The sequence below is a fragment of the Mus pahari genome, chromosome X, assembly GCF_900095145.1.
Source record: "Mus pahari chromosome X, PAHARI_EIJ_v1.1, whole genome shotgun sequence".
NCBI classification, from domain to species: Eukaryota; Metazoa; Chordata; class Mammalia; order Rodentia; family Muridae; genus Mus; species Mus pahari.
Genome location: NC_034613.1, coordinates 121,752,622 through 121,773,143, shown reverse-complemented (window position 1 = coordinate 121,773,143; position 20,522 = coordinate 121,752,622).

Here is a 20,522-nt window from a genome sequence, read left to right as displayed (position 1 = left end):
CAAGTCCTTCAGTAAAACATGACTGTGTATGTAAAAATGTGAAGTATTTGCCCAGCCACAGTCCTCTTAATTAGATTAAGGAACTCTGTGAAGATGGAGACCCAGTGCCCATCACTTCCAGACATTCACCGAAGGGATGCCAAGCGAAGAGTCCATCTGATGAAATTCTTTCTGCAGATGGAAAAAACAGCTCAGGGAATTTGTAAAAATGAAGTCCTTCAGAACATTTTCCCTGTAGCCAACTCTAAGAAAAACTAATAAACTGTGGGTTAATACATACAAATGTCAAAGGACTTGTTTGCTTTGCAAAATAACTTGTTCTAAGGTGTCAAGGCAAAACAACTAATAAATGTGCAATTTGCACATAGACTATTGACTTCTTTTTTATTTTATTTTTGACTATTGAGTTCTAAATCAGATGTTTCTGAATTTTTGTTATAAACCTCATGACAATACTCAACTGTGACGCATTCTTGTTACAATTTCACTATTGTGGATGAAAAGGAACATTTATATTTCTGTGCATTCTATTTCTATTGTACTATAATATTTAAGAGACCTACAATGTGTTGTTTAATTGTTTTATATCTCTATAACTTTCCATATGTGTACATATGTTTACATGGTCCATATGTACATAGTTTAAATACAAAATGTCGCTGACAGGCTCCTTGGTCCCTTGCTAAGGGTATGATGTGGGAAGTAGTTAGACCATTAGAAGTTTGATCTAGAGGAAGGTAGTCACTAGAGGTTTTGTGCTATTGCCCCTCCTTATATTCTCAATTTCTGGTTCCTTATAAGCTGCTTTGCTTCATCACCTATTCTGCACCATGATGTCCGGCAATGTCCACAACAGTGGGACTAGCCAGTCATAGACTGAAATGTCTGAAATCAAGTCCCCAGTGTTCCTTTACTTTTAAAGTTGTAGCAACTAGGGTTTTTTTTTTTTTCATTCATCAGCTTTGTGTACCAGGTACTATGATTCTAATGATAAGCATTGGAGACCCAGTATCTATTCCCACAGAAGTGGCAGTCTACTTACCAGGGAAAATAATACACTGAAGAAGAAATACAGTGTGGTAGGAAGTGCAAAATTCTAAGCTACTACGATGACAGAATAATCATGGAGACCTATCTTCATTGTGGAGGGCCATGGAATTTTTTTCAAAGAAAACAGCATTAAAGGTGAGTCATAAAGTTTAGAAGAGTTTTACATCCTATTTTGTTTGAAAATGATCTTCTCCCTTAATGGGTTGAACTAAAACTCTGATTCTTCAAATGATTCCTATTATGATATAGGTCCCACTAGTATGGAAACCCAGGTTCCTACTATAAACAAAGCCTAGAAAGAAAATACACCAAGGGAAACAAAAATCAAAATCCTAAAGAGATGAAACACAAGACAGAGTAGTTTTGATGGGACTAGGGTGTCAGTTTTCTGGGTGGTTTAAGGGAGAATGGCTGTCATAGGGTCATATGCTTGAATACTTGTTCCCTCGATGGTGAAACGATTTGAAAAAAGATTAGGTCTTCCTTCTTGATTTTTTTGTGTTTTGGAAATTGTATCTTGGGTAGTCTAGGTTTCTGGGCTAATATCCACTTATCAGTGAGTGTATATCAAGTGACTTCTTTTGTGATTGGGTTACCTCACTCAGGATGATATCCTCCAGATACATCCATTTGCCTAAGAATTTCATAAATTCATTGTTTTTAATAGCTGAGTAGTACTCCATTGTGTAAATGTACCACAGTTTCTGTATCCATTCCTCTGTTGAGGGACATCTGGGTTCTTTCCAGCTTCTGGCTTTTATAAATAGGGCTGCTATGAACATAGTGGAGCATGTGTCCTTATTACCAGTTGGAACATCTTCTGGGTATATGCCCAGGAGAGGTATTGCTGGATCTTCCAGTAGTACTATGCCCAGTTTTCTGAGGAACCACCAGACTGATTTCCAGAGTGGTTGAAGGAAGACCAATGCATGGATACTTCATTCCTCCCTAGAATAGGGAATAAAATACCCATGGAAGGAGTTGCAGAGACAAAGTTTGGAGCTAAGATGAAAGGATGGACCATCCAGAGACTGCCCCACCAGGGGGTCCATCCCATAATCAGCCACCAAACGCAGACACTATTGCCTATGCCAGCAAGATTTTGCTGAAAGGACCCTGATATAGCTGTCTCCTGAGAGGCTATGCCAGTGCCTGGCAAATACAGAAGTGGATGTTCAGTCACCCATAGGATGGAACACAAGACCCCCAATGGAGGAGCTAGAGAAATTACCCAAGAAGCTGAAGGGGTCTGCATCCCTATAGGTGGAACAACAATATGAACTAACCAGTACCCCCTGAGCTTGTGTCTCTAGCTGCATATGTAGCAGAAGATGGCCTAGTCAGCCATCATTAGGAAGAGAGGTCCCTTGGTCTTGCAAACTTTATATGACCCAGCACAGGGGAAGGCCAGGGCCAAGAAGTGGGAGTGGGTGGGTAGGGGTACAGGGTGGGGGGAGGGTATAGGGGACTTTTGGGATAGCATTTGAAATGTAAATGAAGAAAATATCTAATAAAAAATTTTTTTAAAAGGATTAGGAGGTGTGGCCTTGTTGGGGGAGGTGTGTCACTGGAGGGCAGGCTTAGAAGTTTCAAAAGACTCATGCTCTTCTGAGATGCCCTCACTCTCCTGCTTGTGGTTTGTGATATAAGTCTCAGTTGCTGCTGCCTCTCCGTTTCTGTACTAACTCCCTGATCTGCCCAATTAAAGGCTTTCTTTCTTAAGTTGCCTTGGTCATGGGGCTTTATCACAGCAATAGAAAAGTAACTAATACACCTTCCTTCCCTATGAAAAATACCCGAGAGAAATAAACTTCAAGGAGAGAAGGTTATTTTAGCTCCTGGTTTCAGAGGTCTCGTTCCTGGTTGCTTGGCTTAGCTGTTTTTAGCTACAAGGCACTATATCATTGTTAAAGGACAAACGGAATAAAATCTTCCACTTCATAGAAGCCAAACATAAAGTGTATTTTTATAACAAAGTCCCTCCTCCAAACCCACTAATATGCCAGTCCATAATTGGATTGATCTGTCCGTGAATTCAGAGCCTTCATGATTCAATCGCCTCCAAGGACACATGTCTGAACAATGCGACAACCCTATACAGAAGCATTTGCTGGAAATATATGTACAGGAAGAAATCTGAACTGTTATCTAAAAGTTAGGCTTGAAGATGGCAATTCAGAGAAGTTGGGGGAACCCACTGGGTGTCAGTTGTGAGCAATGGTGTTCCAAAGTGAGAAGCATTTTATTATGGATGTTATCTAGAATTGTTGGTAATGATAACAGTCTATTTGATTTCTAGTTGGTTTCTATATTGTTTTGAAATGTATAGACAGTGCTCCCATTTCTTGGCTGCACCTAGCTGGAGCCTGTCCTCCCTCACCCGTGTATGCCACTAGGTGGCAGTCAGACAGAGGTTGGAGAATGGAAAAGTTTTTAACCTGTTTTTCAAGAACCTTTTGCTCTCCAATTCTAACAAAATCAACTGTCTGGAGTACCTCTTTTGAAATGACCTCCTAGGATATGGCCTCTTACAGTTCTGAGGAAAGTAGCCACTTATGGGCCTGAGGTCATGCCGGGCCGAAAGAAGAATCAAGGCTATCAGCTGGTTGTCAAGCAACTGAAAGCCCCCTTGTACAAGGACTGGCTGATTGTTTCCTCAAATGTCTCTTTGCTGTGGCTAGTGATGACCCAGTCTGAGTATGATTGGTCTCCTGAATCTGAAACAAAGGCATAATCACATGAGGTGGGATTGGAAAGCACCAGATATTAACCCCAAGCCACAGTCAGGGGGTGCCTAAAGCAAGATTTTATGGGCTTTAGAAGGCTCTGATACAATGCAGTGTGGAAGAAGGTAGTTCGGTGAAAAGGGAGAAAGACGCCGTGCATTAGAAGTAAGAACTATGGGTATCCTGAAGTTTCAGAAACTAAGTAAAAGCTCTGAGAATTTTGAGACATTTTGGCAACTGTGGAAAAGGAACCTCTCCAGGAAAATGCAGACAATCTGGGTTGATTGGATGGCTTTGGATAGAAAATGGGACTCTGGGTTGATGAGGTGAAGAGGGTTTGTAAGCAAGTATAAGGGAGGAAGCTTCCTTGAAAGAATAAGAGAAAGAGAGCAACTTAAAAAGAGACTATAAAAAGGAAATCTTTGCCATCTCTAAACGATAGTCTGCTAAAGGTTTGGGTAGACTTTGCTTTCTCTTTACCCTCTCAGCAAATCAGGCTTTTGTCTTGGTCATTTTTTTAATAGTTCCCCTCCCCTGATTTTTAGCCCCCATCCCTGTGGATTTCATTACACTGGTGATTTCTGTCAGGAATTTTTTGACACTCTTGGAAGCTGAGAACATTTGGGGTTTGGCTTGACTAGAGATATTCCACATACATATCTAAGTGGAATATATTTGGTGCAGAGTCAACTGAATAATAATCTATGCATTGAAGTTCAAATATTTTAAATGCAAAAGAATCCATGTCTCCATGCACACGTGGCACTACAAAGCAGAACTTTCCTATCCACATGAGATGTGGGAACACTTCTCATCACACTGTTTTGGGGATGGAATTGCTTAATGCCTTTCCCCGAATAAAATTAGTTCATTCAATCTAGTATGTTAATGAATCCTAATAAGTTGATGACTTGCTAAATGAGAAGTTCATATCCTGTAATTTTTTTCCCCTTTCATTCCAGGTTTTCTAGCCTCACAACCTGTTATATAAATGAAAACTTTCTCTGATTATCTCCTGACAGTAATTATACTTCTAGTCTCTGTTTAAAAAGTTTTGTGCTTTACTAATCATAGCAGCACCCATGTACGCTTGAGAAACTCTACTAAAGAAATTATGTGGAATATGTTGATTCAAAGCCAAAACAAAACTTTATTCAGAGTCTGATTTTTAGGTTGTTTACTGTAACTCTAATTCCATCCTTCCCCCTAAGAGAGTTGTGGCTCTGCAAAGAACCATTGTCAAGAAATGATTGAAACAAGGAGTTTCATCTCATTGAGAGTTTTGTGCTAAAGATACTTCTATGAGAGCAATGTCTTCTAGAGGCCCTGCCTCATCCCTCATAGATGAATTTTTTTTATAGGAGGTCTGGATAGAGCAAGTTAGAGCTAACAAAAGAAACATGGAGAAATGCTCATGTTTTGGGGATCTTCCCAAAATGCTTATGTCTACCACAAAGACAAACTCTGAAATAGTGCAGGATACTTACAGGACATCCAATGTTTGACTTTTGTTAGCAGCCATTACCAAACAATAGGCCATTCATCAGAGTTTGTCTCCTGTCACAAATACAAAGGAGTTGATCTCATAAGCAGAGTTTGTAGAGAAAGGCCACAGAACTCCACAAGTATACTAAAATCTACTTAATTGTACACTTCCATGGGGGTGAATTTTATGGCACATAAACTATAACATAATAAAATTGGTATGAAAAAATAAGTTTGAATGAATATCATCAGTCACATCAATTTCAATACAGTTGTCATATCAATTTCCCAGTATGTGAACCCCTTGAGTACCCAATATCCAGGGCCTGTGAATTCAGGCTTTCCCCAGCTCCACAGAGGGCTGTTTCCTAATGATGTCATCTCTTTATTGTAAAGTCTGAAACGAAACAGTGATGATCGCAGTAGGCAAGTGCAAGAGTGATTAAAATAGCAGCTCTAAAAGCAGACAGCCTGAGTCCCTGTCCTTGCTGTGTGCAATTGGGTAAGCCATTTCATCTTACTGTGTGAGCCTCATTATACTGTATTCATTGTTCCTGCCTCCTGACACTGCTTTGAAGAATAATGAATTGATGGGCCCAAACGTTTAGCATAATACCGAGGGGATTCAAATTCCCTAAAGCTGCTTGATAATATGAAACTGTTGTTTAGTAAATAATGATAGCTGGCAGAGGAATTTGCAGTGGTGAGGTCTCACTGCTCCGCTATACTCTCCCCACTGGATTATGTTAAGAAAGGGACTTAAATAAAATTCTGCCTCATACAGTCAGAATTTTTTTATTGCTTAGCAAAGTAGGCTGCCATAAAACCTGTTCCATGGCTGATAAAGCCTTAGATCTCTACCTTTGAATGTACTCTCAGTACAACTTATAAAAGATATAGCTAGTATATAGCTTCTAGTTGTGCAATTGGGAATCTTGGCTGAAAATGAGACCTATTCAGTATAAACCCACTCCAAAGTAAAGAAAGACCAGTCAGTTCTTACACTTTGTTGGCACAAAGATACTAGTAGTTCATTTGTTTTCACTAATCCACATATATTGACTACTTATAACTTTAAAACTAAGATCCGCTGCTAACATTAATCATGAAATGTTACACAAGTTTCACATTTCACCACCAACAACAACAAAAAATATTTGTCCTGGGATGGAGACATAACACAGCGGTTAAAAGCACTGGGTGTTCTTCCAGAGGACCCAACTTTGATTCCAAGAACCCACAAAAAGACAATCATCTGTAACTCCAGTCTCAGGGGATATGATGTCCTCTTCTGAATTCAGAGAACGCTGTATGCATGTGGTTCACAAACATACGTGCAGATAAAACACTCACACACATTAAAATTAATAAACTTTATTTGTATATGTTATGTTCTGTGTTATATGTTTAGTATACATTATACATTGTATGCACTCCCAGCAATTTCCTAGTTATCAAATTCACAGTTCTTGAGTGACCAACAGAGAGTAAAACTCTTTATACTAACCACCTCTGTAGTATACTAATTTCTAATATATTTCCCCTAACTACTATGGAATATACATTTGTTTGACTAAGTAAATGTAAAACAATTCACATCTAAATTGTGAGATGATGGGTATGGAGTTGGTGGTGGTATTTGTTCCTTCACTCTCTCAGTCATAGCTCCTCCTTGTCTGTTGATGTTGGTGATTTGCGCCTTCCTTCTCTATTGGTCCAATAAGCCAAAGGGGTGTCAGCTATATTGATCTTTTTGAAGAACCTGCTTTTTGCTTCATCGATTTTTCTTTTTTCTGGTTTTATTTCCATTAATTTTAGTCCTTACTATTTTATATTTCTCTCTTACTTTGGCTTTAATTCGATTTTTTTTCAGGTTTACCAAAGTGGCACTTTAGGAAAAATGACTTGTGGTAGATTTATTTTAATGTATGTGTTAAATATTATGAATTTGCCTTTAGACGAGAAAGGAAAGCCTGGAGGGGAGGGAAGGAGACCAAGGCACAATAAACATGTACATGGAAGTGTCACCGTGAAACCCCTTCATTTGTAAAATTCATCTAGTATCAAACAATGCATCATTAAAGTAAAAATAAAAAATCATGGGTCATTTTTCAAATATTAATGTGGTATGAAATACCAATGTACTACTTAGCAAACACTAAAACTATCCAGAGTAGGGGAGAAACATTCCTCTTCCGTATTTCTTTAATTGCATTTCCCAGGTGTGCCATGTTCTTTTTTTTTTTTTAATTTTTTACTGATTCTCTGTGAATTTCACACCTTGCACCCCTGATCCCCCTCATCTCCCCATCCCTTCATATCTCCTTTGCCCTTGCAACCTCTCCCCCACCAACAAAATTTAAAAATTAAAAATAAATTCTTAGCTGTAGTGTGCCATAATAGGTCACACAGCCTATACTCTTTTGTGAATACATCTTTACTTGCAAATGTTCATTACAGTGGTCTTGTTTGAGGCCCCTGGTTCCTCAATAAAAGTGTTCCTGAGACACTATCAATACTGAACCCTCAAGGGGACTTCTCTCTCACGTATCCTGTCGTTGCCCTGTGTCATAGAGATCCTGCAGCTTTGAATCTGCAGGGCTGCCGTCTCCCGTACTCCAGCAATTCATACATAGGGTAGATTTGATCCGTGGGCCAACTCATGGCCCTAGGTCTGTGCCCGGGTAGTAGCTGAACTGATCATCCCCTCAGCTCTCCCTCACCCAAGATGGCTAGCTCTCCGAATGCCACAGCAAGCAAGGAGTGGGTCCAGCTCTCCCACCTGCCACAGGTGACAAGGGACGGGGCAGGCAAGGGGGAGGGCATCCCTTACCCACATCACTGGACTGCAGACAGGAGCAGGCTAGCTCTCCCAGGCTCATGCCCTCAGAGCCAGCTAACCCAGGTCCTTACCAGGGGTCAACTCTACTATGCTGCATGGGTGAGGTGGAGGATGGGCTCTCCCAAGTGCTGCAACCAGTGAGGGGTGGGGGCAACTCTACAAAGCCCTTGATTATTGACACAGTCCCAGGCAGCAGCCCAGAGCAGAGACATCCACTTGTACATCGTAGTGGTTTGTGCTGTGGGCAGGCCACGTGCTGGGTGGAGCCTCTGGATGTCTTCCTCCCACCCCCTTGTGGAGGTTGTGTTCTATTTTTAACTTTCAGTCAATGCAAAATATTTTTCAACTTCTCTGGATTCTTAACTTTGATCTATGAATTATTTAGAAGTATGTACTTTTATTAGTGAATCATATGTTAATTATTATCATTAATTAGAGTCTTATGATTATTTATCGTATGATATATCAATCACGATTATATCATAATTAATGGCCTCTTTGCTAGTAACATTTTAAATTCTGTTAAGCTCATTGAATGACTGTAATGTGTATATATATATATATATATATATATATATATATATATATATATATATATATATATATATATATATGCATGTATTCATGAATGTATGTTTTGAGACGCTATGTAGCTCAGGATGGACTGGAACTTGAGATCTTCCTACCTCATATTCTTGAGTGATGGGGCAACAGGGATGCATCACTATAATGGGCTAAGGAGGAGTCCTGAAAGGCCCTGCCAGAGCTTTACAAATACAGAGGCAGATGCTTGCATTGGACTGAGCGTGGGATCCCCAATAGAGGAGTTAAAGGACTGAAGGAGTTGTAGGGGTTTACAACCCCATAGAAAGAACAACATATCAACCACCAGATACCGCCCCCTCCCAGAGCTTCCAGGGACTAAGTCATCAACCAAGGCTTGTGTAGCAGAGGATGACCTTGTCAGGCATCAATAGGAGGAGAGGTCCTTGGTCCTATGAAGACTCGATAGATGCCCCAATGTAGGGGAATAGAGTGCGGGGAGGTGGGAGTGGGTGTGTGGGTGGATGAACACACTCATAGAAGCAGGGGGAGGAAGGATGGGATAGGGGGTTTCCGAGAGGGGGGAAAACTGGGAAAGGAGATAACATTTGAAATGTAAATAAAGAAAATATTTAAATAAACAAATAAATTCAGTAAATGTGATTTTGTGGCTCTGAATATGTGCTCTATTGATATGTTATGCACAAGCTTGAAAGAATATGTGCTCTCTTTTTTGTTTGATAGAAGTGTTTTAGAAAATAGCACTTAAGTCAACTTATTCATCTTGTTTTGATTCTCTATATTTATTATAGATTTCCTATGTTCTTGTCCCATCAGCCATTAACAGAAGAATAGTAAAGTTTCACCAGTAATTATAAACTTAGCTAATTGTTCTGATTTTTAACAATAACTTCACCTAAGTATTTAGATCTCTTGTTTAATGTATACATATTTAAAATCATACTTTTGAAGAGAATTGATCCCTTCATAAATATGGAATATCTCAATATCTCTTTTTTTTAACTTTTGTTTGTTTGTTTTTTTCAAGACAGGGTTTCTCTGTATAACCCTGGCTGTCCTTAAACTCACTCTGTAGACCAGGCTGGCCTCGAACTCAGAAATCTCCCTGCCTCTGCCTCCTAAGTGCTAGGATTAAAGGCAAGTGCCACCACTGCCTGGTTTTCAGTATCTCTTGTAATATTCTTTGTTATAGCATGATTCCAGCTTATACCAATAGAGTTATTCCAGCTGTTTGTGTTCAGCATTCTCATAGTATGTAACTTTCCATTCTTTTGCTTTCTAATCTTTTTGTCTTTATGTTTAAGGTGGATTCTGTTTATGTAGTGTTATGGTTTGAATGAGAATGACTTCCACAGGTTCATGGATTTGAATGCTTGGTCACCAGAGAGGGCACTATTAGGAGGCATGGCCTTGTTGGAGTAAGTGTGGCTGTGTTGGAGTCACTAAGGGTGGGCTTTGAGGTTTCAATGGCTCTAACCAGGCCCAGTGTCACTCTCTCTTCCTGCTACCTGAAAATCCAGATGTAGAATTCTCAACTACTTCTTCAGCACAATGTTTGCCTATATATTGTCATGGCCCCAGCTGTGACAATAATGGCCTAAACCTCTGAACTTGTAAGCCAGCCCCAATTAAATGTTTTCCTTTGTAAGAGTTACCTTGGTTATTCTGTCTCTTCACAACTATAGACCATTGACTAAGAGAGGTAGCTTATAGTTTATATAGGTAACTTGTGTTTTTATGTATTCTGACAATCATTACTTATAATTTTTATTAGGTCTTTTTATCATATCCCCATTCCCCACCTCATTCCAGATCTATTCCCCATTTCCTACCATTCCTTATAAAGAATTGAACCAATCAACTACCAAGAATAGCTGGGAGAGGAAGAGATGATCTTCCCCAGGGAAGAAATAGAACATCAATTGGTTGTCCAGTGCCAAGTGGTGAGCCCTGAAAATTTATATGAAAATAACATTATACAGACTGAGCAGGCTATACTTAGGAATATATGTATATACATATATAAATATGTGTGCAATAACAATAAAATGGTATCCATTAATTTGAAAAAGATCAAGGAGGAGTACACAGGCATGTTTGGAGGGAGGAAAGGGAAAAGAGTACTATAATCTCTAAAGTAAATGAAAAACAAAAAGGAACATTTTAATTTCAAAACAGAAAACTACCTAGTGGATTATAATTACCTTAATATATATGAAATAAATTGATGAAATGATTATATGTCCATGTGGGGGTTAATTTTAGGTGATATGATTTAGAGTTATGACAAGTCCACTAATTCATTGAATAAATGTTTGGTGGAGTGTATATGTGTCAAGCATTATGGTAGGTACTTGTGATGAGAAATAGTGCTAAGTTAAACGATAGAGCAGAACAGTTGAGAGAATGGATCCTGAAACTAGATCCTCTGAGTCTGAATTCTGGCTCAGTGGGCTTGGCTAAGTTTTTTTTTACCTTCTGGGTCTCAACTTCTTCAATATGTATAGCAGTCATGATGTTATATGGAGTGACTATTTTTAAAAGTTGAGTTAATATTTGTAAAGTGAGAATCTGCTTGACAGACAGTAAAAACGTGTTTGTTAAACAATAAATACTTGGATCATCTATTCCTTCAATGAACTCAGAATGGGGGAAAGTTGCTTTAACAAAAATAACAACAACAACAACAATAATAATAAACCTACACAAGCAAATGTAAAATGCAACAGTGGTCACTGCTACAAAAGAGATTGATACAGTATTTGACACATTTATTTTATAAGAATTTGACCAGGCAAGGTATCCCTAAGGACGTGATACTCAAACTAACTAACGATAGTTAGAAATGTATTTGGAAAACCCATGGTTTGACAAGGACCATAATGAACAACATTTTGTTTCCTGCCTTGCTAACTAAGCACTCCATTTAATGAGGGCATGGCCCAAGTCTCAAAGGTCTGTAATCCTCATTATGCCTGGCAAGGATGGGGATAACCCCATATAAGTTTCAAGAACATGTCTGCTGATATTTGTAATGAGCGCGAACACCTCTTCTGGAGGCTCATTCTTCTCTTTTCCCAGACTGTCTCAAAACTGGAGAACTCTTCACAAACTGTACACAGGGTACTTGAGGGTGTTAAAATATTCTGTCTGGAAGGCAAGGCCACTGAAGAGAAGGAACCGTTTGGATGATGAATGTAACTCTCTTTGTTAAGATTTTTGGCTGCTGTATCATGTCAAAAGCATTTGCTCCACAGACTCAGCCCTGGGAATTGAGAGAACGGCTGAGAAGAGGACAACATGGGCTGAGGTTCCTTGTGCTTCCTCATGTTCAATTCTGAACTCCACGATCCTCTGGAGGGGCATTCCTTACAAACTAAGGTCTCTATTTCATCACTTGAAGCTAACGGCTCATAATCATCAGCCACCTGCAATGATTTTATTTCCAGGTTTCTTTCTCTTGTCAACTACAGATCAGAAAACAAATGTATGAAAGCGGATATCTTTCAGAGTAGCAGCAGCAGCTGACATCATTTGCAGAGTGAAGCTGCTGAAAGCCTTGAACAATCCATTTCCAGGCATTTTCTGAGGAATCTTTCCATCCTATGTAGAGATGTGTACCAATACATCCTCAGGTCTCATCCATGTTTGCTCCGTGTCTTAATATTTTAAATCATGTCTACTAATTTGTATGAAACCAAGTAAAAATGAACAGTACATCCGTTAGAATAAGATTCAGTGTTTGCAATCACTGTCACACACCCAAGAATTTAACAAGCAATATTACGATATATATCTCACTGGAGAGAGAGAGATTTGATTTAAGTAAGCTTTACTTTTCTTGTCTCATCTCTTGCTCTCTTTTGTATTTCTCAGCTTCACTTCCTTGGCAAGGGGCTGCATTCTTAGGCAGACTCACTCTTTCTGCAAATTCACATTTAACTGCTACTTCCCAAGCTACAATCCTATCCTCTGTTATGTTGAACACTGAAAAGTTTTTCTCCAGTCTTTCAAACCAGTTTTAATGCTGAATCCCAGGGAACAGCTTGAGTCATAGGACTACATCAAGCTAATAATCTCACACAAGGAGTGAAATGACTGCCTGGGTTATTTTAATATATGTGCTCCATAAGTCTATGGATCGCAGAATTACATATGTTCCCCACATGAGTCATGATTCTTGAGAAGAGGTAAAATAGAAATGTGTGAAAGAAAGACACACAATAAATATCCACTCTGTAAAATCCTCTCTAATCTGTACTACCCTGTCAGGAGGAAAGGCATTTTAAAGAGACAATTATTCCAACTTGTACATCTCTGACTACTGAGCTGTTGATACAACAGATCAACGGAATTGGAATTTCCACAGGAGTCTCATGCTGAAAAAGGAAAAGGATGGGGCTCTTCTGGCAGCCAGAATGCTCTCTTGTCTCCCTGGGAAAAAAAATATTTCACACACTACTGACAGCTTATAGGGTAGACCACAAGACAGGGATGTGTCAGTGATAGGTCAATGTTAGGTAGGAACACATCATGACCAGAGCTATTTAATTATACATACCTCTTGCTATCCTCTTACATGTTAATTTCTTGTCACCCTGAAAATGGACTTGGGGGGGTCACTGTACTGCATACACAATTCATATACTGTAGGTCAGGAAACCAAAATCCAGGTTCGATAAATCTATACTATTAGAGACATTTAACTGCACATTTGTAGAAATATTTAAATTTGTAGAAATCTTCATTTCCTAACATCTCAAAATTTTGTTCAACTTATGCTTTTAGTCCATAATCCATTCCCATTAGTTTCTTTCTTCCCAATGATACAGTTTTCCTAATCTATTTGCCATGTATTTTAGTGTTTTTAATTGCATTTTTCTGTTTTGTGTGCATAGATTCTTAATCTGCATGAAAAATTATGTCTCACTGTTTCTTAGTTTGCTGACTAAGATATATCTTTTTTCTTTAGTCTATGATGCCATGCTTCTATTTAATTTGCTGTGCCTAGATTTTGAATTCCTCTACTACATTTTACCTGTCCTACATTTCAGTGAAGGATTGCCATTAAGATTCTGTATTTTCTAACACCATCAATGGCATGCTCATAAATCTTTTCATATATGCTTTACTTTGGTTCTGTGGGGACAGATGATAGATACATATATACATACAGATAGACAGGCAGGCAGACTCAAGAATTCTTGAATCATATTCAGTGTGACTAAAATTAGTTATGTTACTCTAAATCCAAATAGGCCTTTCTTGGCGGTTTATTCTTTAAATCCCTCCTAACTTTTCAAGCCTCACTGTTCTGCTTTAATTTTTCTCCTTAGTTCTTATAACTGATTACATTTACATTCAATTTATTATAGTTATTGTCTTTTATTTATCCTGCCTTCTTTAGTTCAATGTAACCTGCATCAGCAGGGAGTTCTATCTGGTTTATTCACTCCTTATACCCCAAACACCTAAAAAAAGAACTTAGTAGATAGCATGCTCAATAAATATACATTTTGTGAATGGAGAAATAAGTTTTCCTTTGGAATTACTGAAGCAGCCACTCCATACAAAACAAAAATGTATTAATATCCCATATCCTCATCAACACTTGACATTATCAGCTTAAGTTTTGCCTGTGTGTAAGCTACATAAGCATGTATTTCTCTGGTTACTACGTGAGTTTATGGGTATCTTTATAAATTCTAGGGGTTTTTTTTCCCAGATTGTGCTGTTGAAGCAAGATCTCCATTACCAAAAGTACAACAAAATACTAGTGAGATGTTCAAGTTAATACCCTGAGCTGCACAAGCAAAACTCTAGCTAAAATTGGTTATCATCAGAGTTATCTGGTGTCTAAAACGAAAGCAAAATCTGTTACCAAAGAAAATGAAAGTCTGGAACAGGGGTTTATAACCAGTGTGCATAGCCCTTGTGGGGGTCGCATATCAGATATCTTGCATATCAGAGACTGTGACAAATTTTATGCTGAATAGAGTCATAGTGTGCTGGAGTGTACATTGGAAAGGAAGAAAACATGAAACGGGGAGAAGTTTCCTCACTAGCATATCGCTTGATCAAGTAGTAGTTTGCCATAAAGAGTGGAGAGAGAATGAGACATAATGCCAACATTCATCTTCCAAAAAGCAGGAAATTCACTGTGGCTTAAAATAAGGGTAGAAATGTGTGACAGTCATTAGGGCTTTTGACCAAATAACTCTTTTCTGCTGTCTTTTATTTCTAACCTCTGTTAAGATGAGAACACTTTCTGATATCCTTTATCCAAAGCAACAGCAAATGAATAGTGAACAGAAATAATGCCTACCAAATCCAGTTTCAGCACACAATTACCAGAGCATGACATATGACTTGGTATTCTTTGATTCATTCTGACATTGTCAGAAACAATACTTCAAATAGTGAAGTGCCCATCAGACTCTTTTTGTTGTTGTTCTTTGGTTGATTTGGGTTTTGTTTCTGTTTTTATTTTCAGAATAAAGATGTGGCAGTAGAACTTCCTTGCCTGGAAGAGACAAGGTGACGAGAGAAAAACAACTTATTTTACAGTACTCTGATCTGGGATTTAGTCATTTGTTGCTGCAGTATAACCTAGCCAATCCTAAGTAATACAGAAAAAGCTGAGGAACAGCTGAAGAATGGCTTTGGAGAAGCATGTCAGAGCTTGGTTATCACTACTTTCCTAGGTCATGCATAGAAGCTTTATCAAGTTGTATTAGTTATTTTTTTTGTTGTTGTTGATGCTAGCAGCTTTCCTTCTTTTAACCTCTGCTCTGCAGAACCTATGATACCTCATGGAATATGGGAAACAGACACTCAATGCCTCTGACCATCAATACAATGAGAACTGCTGCGTGTGTGTGTGAGTGTGTGTGTGTGTGTGTGTGTGTGTGTGTGTGTGTGTGTGTGTGTGTGTGTGTGTGTGTGTGTGTGTGTGTGTGTGTGTGTTTCAAGAGAGGATTTCTCAGTGTAACCAGCCCTAGTTGTGCTAGCTTCAATTTGTAACCCAGGCTGGTCTTGAACTCAGAGATCTGCCTGCCTCCCAAGTGCTGGAACTAAAGTTGTATGCCACTGTGCCCTGCTACACTGCTGTTTTTTTAATCATAGAGAGAGAGGGGGGAAGAGAGAGAGAGAGAGAGAGAGAGAGAGAGAGAGAGAGAGAGAGAGAGAGAGAGAGAGAGAGATATGCATACACATATGCACACGTACGTTTACTTAAAATAACTTTTATGTATACAACTCCACTACTAGCTATACAAATGACTGAAAACCTTAGATGAAGCATAATCCTATTTGAGTATAGAAAGTTTATTCAGGTATTCTATGAAAAGTAAGAGGCAATAACTAATAACTAGCAGGAGTATACCTGAAAAAAATACTGGGTTGGCCTAGGAGTGGCAGTGGGGATAGAGAGTAGACAATGTATCAAATTTTAGGAGCTCTATTTCATACACATGGGAAGAGACTAGGTAGAAAGAATGACAGGGAGCAAGGCATCATTGGTAGCCTCAAAGCTGGGTAAATGAATTGAGGAGAAGTGCATTTAGAGAGGGGTTAATAAAGTAATATCTGAATATATGAATTTCCACCTGTACCCAAGATAGCAAATAATAGATTTTGGAGATCTGAGTTCAAAATACTGTTGTATTATTTAGTAATTATAAAAAAAAAAAAACTTGGCCAAGTTATTTTGTAAAGCCTCACTTTTTTTTAATCTAAAATAGAATGTCAAAATATTTGGCTTTATAGTATTGTTGGCCATATGAAATATAAACATTTACATGAAGAGTTCTTTTGTAAAATATAAGATGCTGTACATGAAGAAAATGCTATTAACAAATATTTTCATGGGTAATGAAATGGATGTGAGGAGGAAGGGAGATTTTTTTCCAGGGAACAGTCAGGAATTATTTTGGCTGGCAGAGAAATGACTTAGCTCAGATTCTTGGTGACATCACTGTGACATTCCAGTCTCTGGGAAATGTATTCCTACAAAGAAATTCCTTCCAGTGGCTCAGTGTCATGGTAATTTAGCTGACTAGGGCAGCGGTTGAGAGACCTGGAGGGAAGCTGATTAATCCAAGGCAGTGGGAAGTTGGGGTGAGACCAATGCAAATGTGGCTGTGGCAGGCTGGGGAACATTTTCACTGACAAAAAGTATTTCTTAACATTGTTTTTACTGCAATAAATTGTGTAGCGTATAAAACATACAATTTTACAACTTAAATTCAGAGGCATTAAGTACAAGTATATATCTATGCAGTCATCACCTCTATTTGTCTCCTGATCATTTTCATCACCCAAACGGAATTACTCTTACCCATCAAATAATAATAACCCCCTACTTCCCCACTGTAAACCCTGGCAATCCCTAGGAACAACAGTGTAAAACTATCTATTCACATCTCAACTGTCAATGCTCTGGATATCTATACACTATGATTTTTATTAATTTGAAAATTCTACCTATAGCTTCTTTTGAGAATTCAATATACTATTTTCCAAGGCAGCTATATCATTTTAAGTGATCTTTTTAATTGCATTATAGTTCTTCATATAGTCTCATTACTAGCATTTATTAGATACATGATTTGAAACTATTTTCCCTCATTCAGTCATGTGCATTTTCATTTTGATAGATCTTTTGATATACAAGTTTTCAATTTTTCCTTGACTTCCATACTGTCTTTTGCTGTTATACCTAAAAACTCTTTGCCCGTTCCAAAACCATGAAATTTTCCTTTCTGTTTTCTTCTAAGAACTGTATAGTTTACCTCTTATGCTTGTATCCCTGATCTAGATTAGGCTTGTTTTAATTATGTTTTAGAGTACGAATTTATCTTCATTCTTGCTGCACGGGGACATATAGTTTTCCCAGGACTACTTTTTTATAAAGATGTTTTCTTTCTCTATGAATGATTGTAAGTATCTTTGGTTTTTTGTGGGTATTTTTTTTTTTCGAGACAGGGTTTTTCTGTATAGCTCTGTCTGTCCTCGAACTCATAGACCAGGCTGGCCTCGAACTCAGAAATCCGCCTGCCTCTGCCTCCCGAGTACTGGGATTAAAGGCGTGCGCCACCATGCCCGGCTGTAAGTATCTTTGTTAAAGCTATTTTAGTCCAGAGATTTATTCCAAGGGCCTCTAGTGTATTCCACTTCTTTGTATGTTCCTATGCTAGCACCACAGCATTTGAATTAAGACAACTCTAGCTTATAATCAAATATAATCCTATACGCTGGCTCAAATCCTAAAAGGTAGAGATCATTGAGGGTTACTACAGAAACTCTTATACTCCCTACACAGTCCTATGCCTCTGCAGTCTCATCTTCAAGCCCCATTAATCCCTTAGACTCCAGATGCATGGTCTATTACTTAGTATCTCTCACTTGCTGTTTCCCTCCAATTACAAGCTCTGTCTTCCTAGTCTCTTGTGGTAATACCTGATTATCTCAAAATTCATCACAATTTTTTTTTGTTTTTTTCAAGACAGGATTTCTCTGTGTGGCTCTGGCTGTCCTGTAATTCGTTCTGTAGACCACCCTGGCCTTAAGCTAAGAGATTTGCCTGCCTCTGTCTCCTGAGTGCTGGGATTAAAGGGTTGCATCACCACTGCCTGGCAAGGATTACTTTCTTATTCTTTTCCACATAACTTTTGTTATTCTCTGGGAGTTTCACATTATATACCCCATCATAAAACCATTCTAGCCCTTGCATGTCTGCTCTCCCCATTAATCCCCTTAAAGGAAGTAAAAAAGAAAGAAAGAAATGAAACAGAGAAGAAAAACAAAGAAACAGATGAAGAAAGGAGTCCATTTTGTGTTATCTATGACACTCACTGAAGTATGGTCACCTCTCCTCAGCCTGCCCCTTAAACAGAACTGAGCCCTTCCCCTCCCAAATCCCCTCCAGAAGCCTTCACTTGTGCAGAGCTACTCTTTAGCATCTCCATCGCACCTTTTCAGAGGTGTTTTCAGTTGTTTCCTGTCTGGAGTATTACTTTTTTGGAGGGGTTTGAGATAGAGATACAGCTGTCACAGAAGGCTTCCATGTTCTTCCATCTCAGTTGTGCATCTGCAGTCATCGATATCACAGCAAATGTAGCCTCTTTGCTCTTCAGTCAACAGGAGCACAGATCATGGGCCTCCATACTGTTTCTGGTGGCAGCACAGACCAAGAATATGGCCCCCTGCTGCAATAGGACCATAAACTCAGACAAGGCCTTTAGAGGCAACCTAGACCACAGGAATCACCATGACTTCAGGTGCAGGCCACTCAGATCAGTATGGTCCCTGGTGGCAGCAAGGCCTATAGACATCAAAGTAGCTTCAGGCTACAGCACAGATCACAGAAGTTTTCATAGCCCTCTGAGTCTATGGTTCCCAGTAGGGCACAGCTGGGTGGTTGCAGGCCTGACTGGCTCACTCTGCTGCTACTGGTAGTTCTTCAGCCTATATGCCTCATGGGGGTAGGGGGTGGAGTCAAGAATTACTTTCTTAATACCACTTACTAAACTTTCTTTCTTTCTTTCTTTCTTTCTTTCTTTCTTTCTTTCTTTCTTTCTTTCTTTCTTTTTTTCTTTTACTTTTTCAAGACAGGGTTTCTCTTTATAGCACTAGCTGTCCTGGAACTCACTCTAGACCAGGCTGGCCTCGAACTCAGAAATCCGCCTGCCTCTGCCTCCCAAGTGCTGGGATTAAAGGTATGTGCCATCACGCCTGGCTACCACTTACTAAACTTACTATAAACCAAAAATAATTTGGCTTATGATAAGTTAACAGTTTTGGTATGATTAATGTGCATCTGTAATCTTCAGCAAAGAGCATCAGTTAAGAACAATGTCTGTTGTATATATCATTAAATTCTTAGTACCTACCAAAATTCCTGACATGAAGTCAATTTTCAATACATATTTATTGATTGAGTCAATGAATGAAGAAGTCAAAGAAAATGTTGTCATGCAAACTAGACTCCAAATTTCCACCAAAGTAAAAATATACGTAAATAAGGACCCATGGTTCTTCTCCTTTGTGAAATGAGTGTTATTCAGCAGAGTTCATTGATCAAACCTTTTATTAAAATATATATGTGCTTGGAATTGACCTTGTATGAACTTTAGGCAGTGAATTTTCAAGTATTTCTAACGGGTTTGAAATTTTGTTCTTGTAGAAACAGTACTTAAATTCTCAACAGGGGGCTAAAAACAGGTTATACAATCACTATTATAATATTTTGTTGCAAGTTTATTAGTGCATATTAATTGTATAAATAAATGGATTCTCATAACATTTTATAAACATATATAACTTATTTTGAGAATACTTTTTAATGATGCCAAATAACAGAAACTGTCACTCATCTAGACTTTTTCTAACGTGAAATCAGAAGAATGGACAAAATGTTATCTTGATATACTTTCAAGTCCCCAAGGTTCTAAGACACGAATGAGTCTCTCTAACCAATCTAAACAGCAAATGGTGATGACAAACTAGTCACTGGAAGACTTCTGTTAGTGTTAGTTGTTAGTTTGATGTATGCTATACTCAAAAGAAGATGGGCCTTTAGGCATCCCTCTGTGAGGGATTATCTTAATTACACTAATCGAGATAGGAAGACCCACTGTTTATGGGTATATCTTAGTTAGGGTTTTACTGCTGTGAACAGATACCATGACCAAGGCAACTCATAAGGAAAACCTTTAATGGGGCTGGAAAGGAAAGGAAAGGAAAGGAAAGGAAAGGAAAGGAAAGGAAAGGAAAGCAAAGCAAAGCAAAGCAAAGCAAAGCAAAGCAAAGCAAAGCAAAGCAAAGCAAAGCAAAAAGGAAAGGAAAGGAAAGGA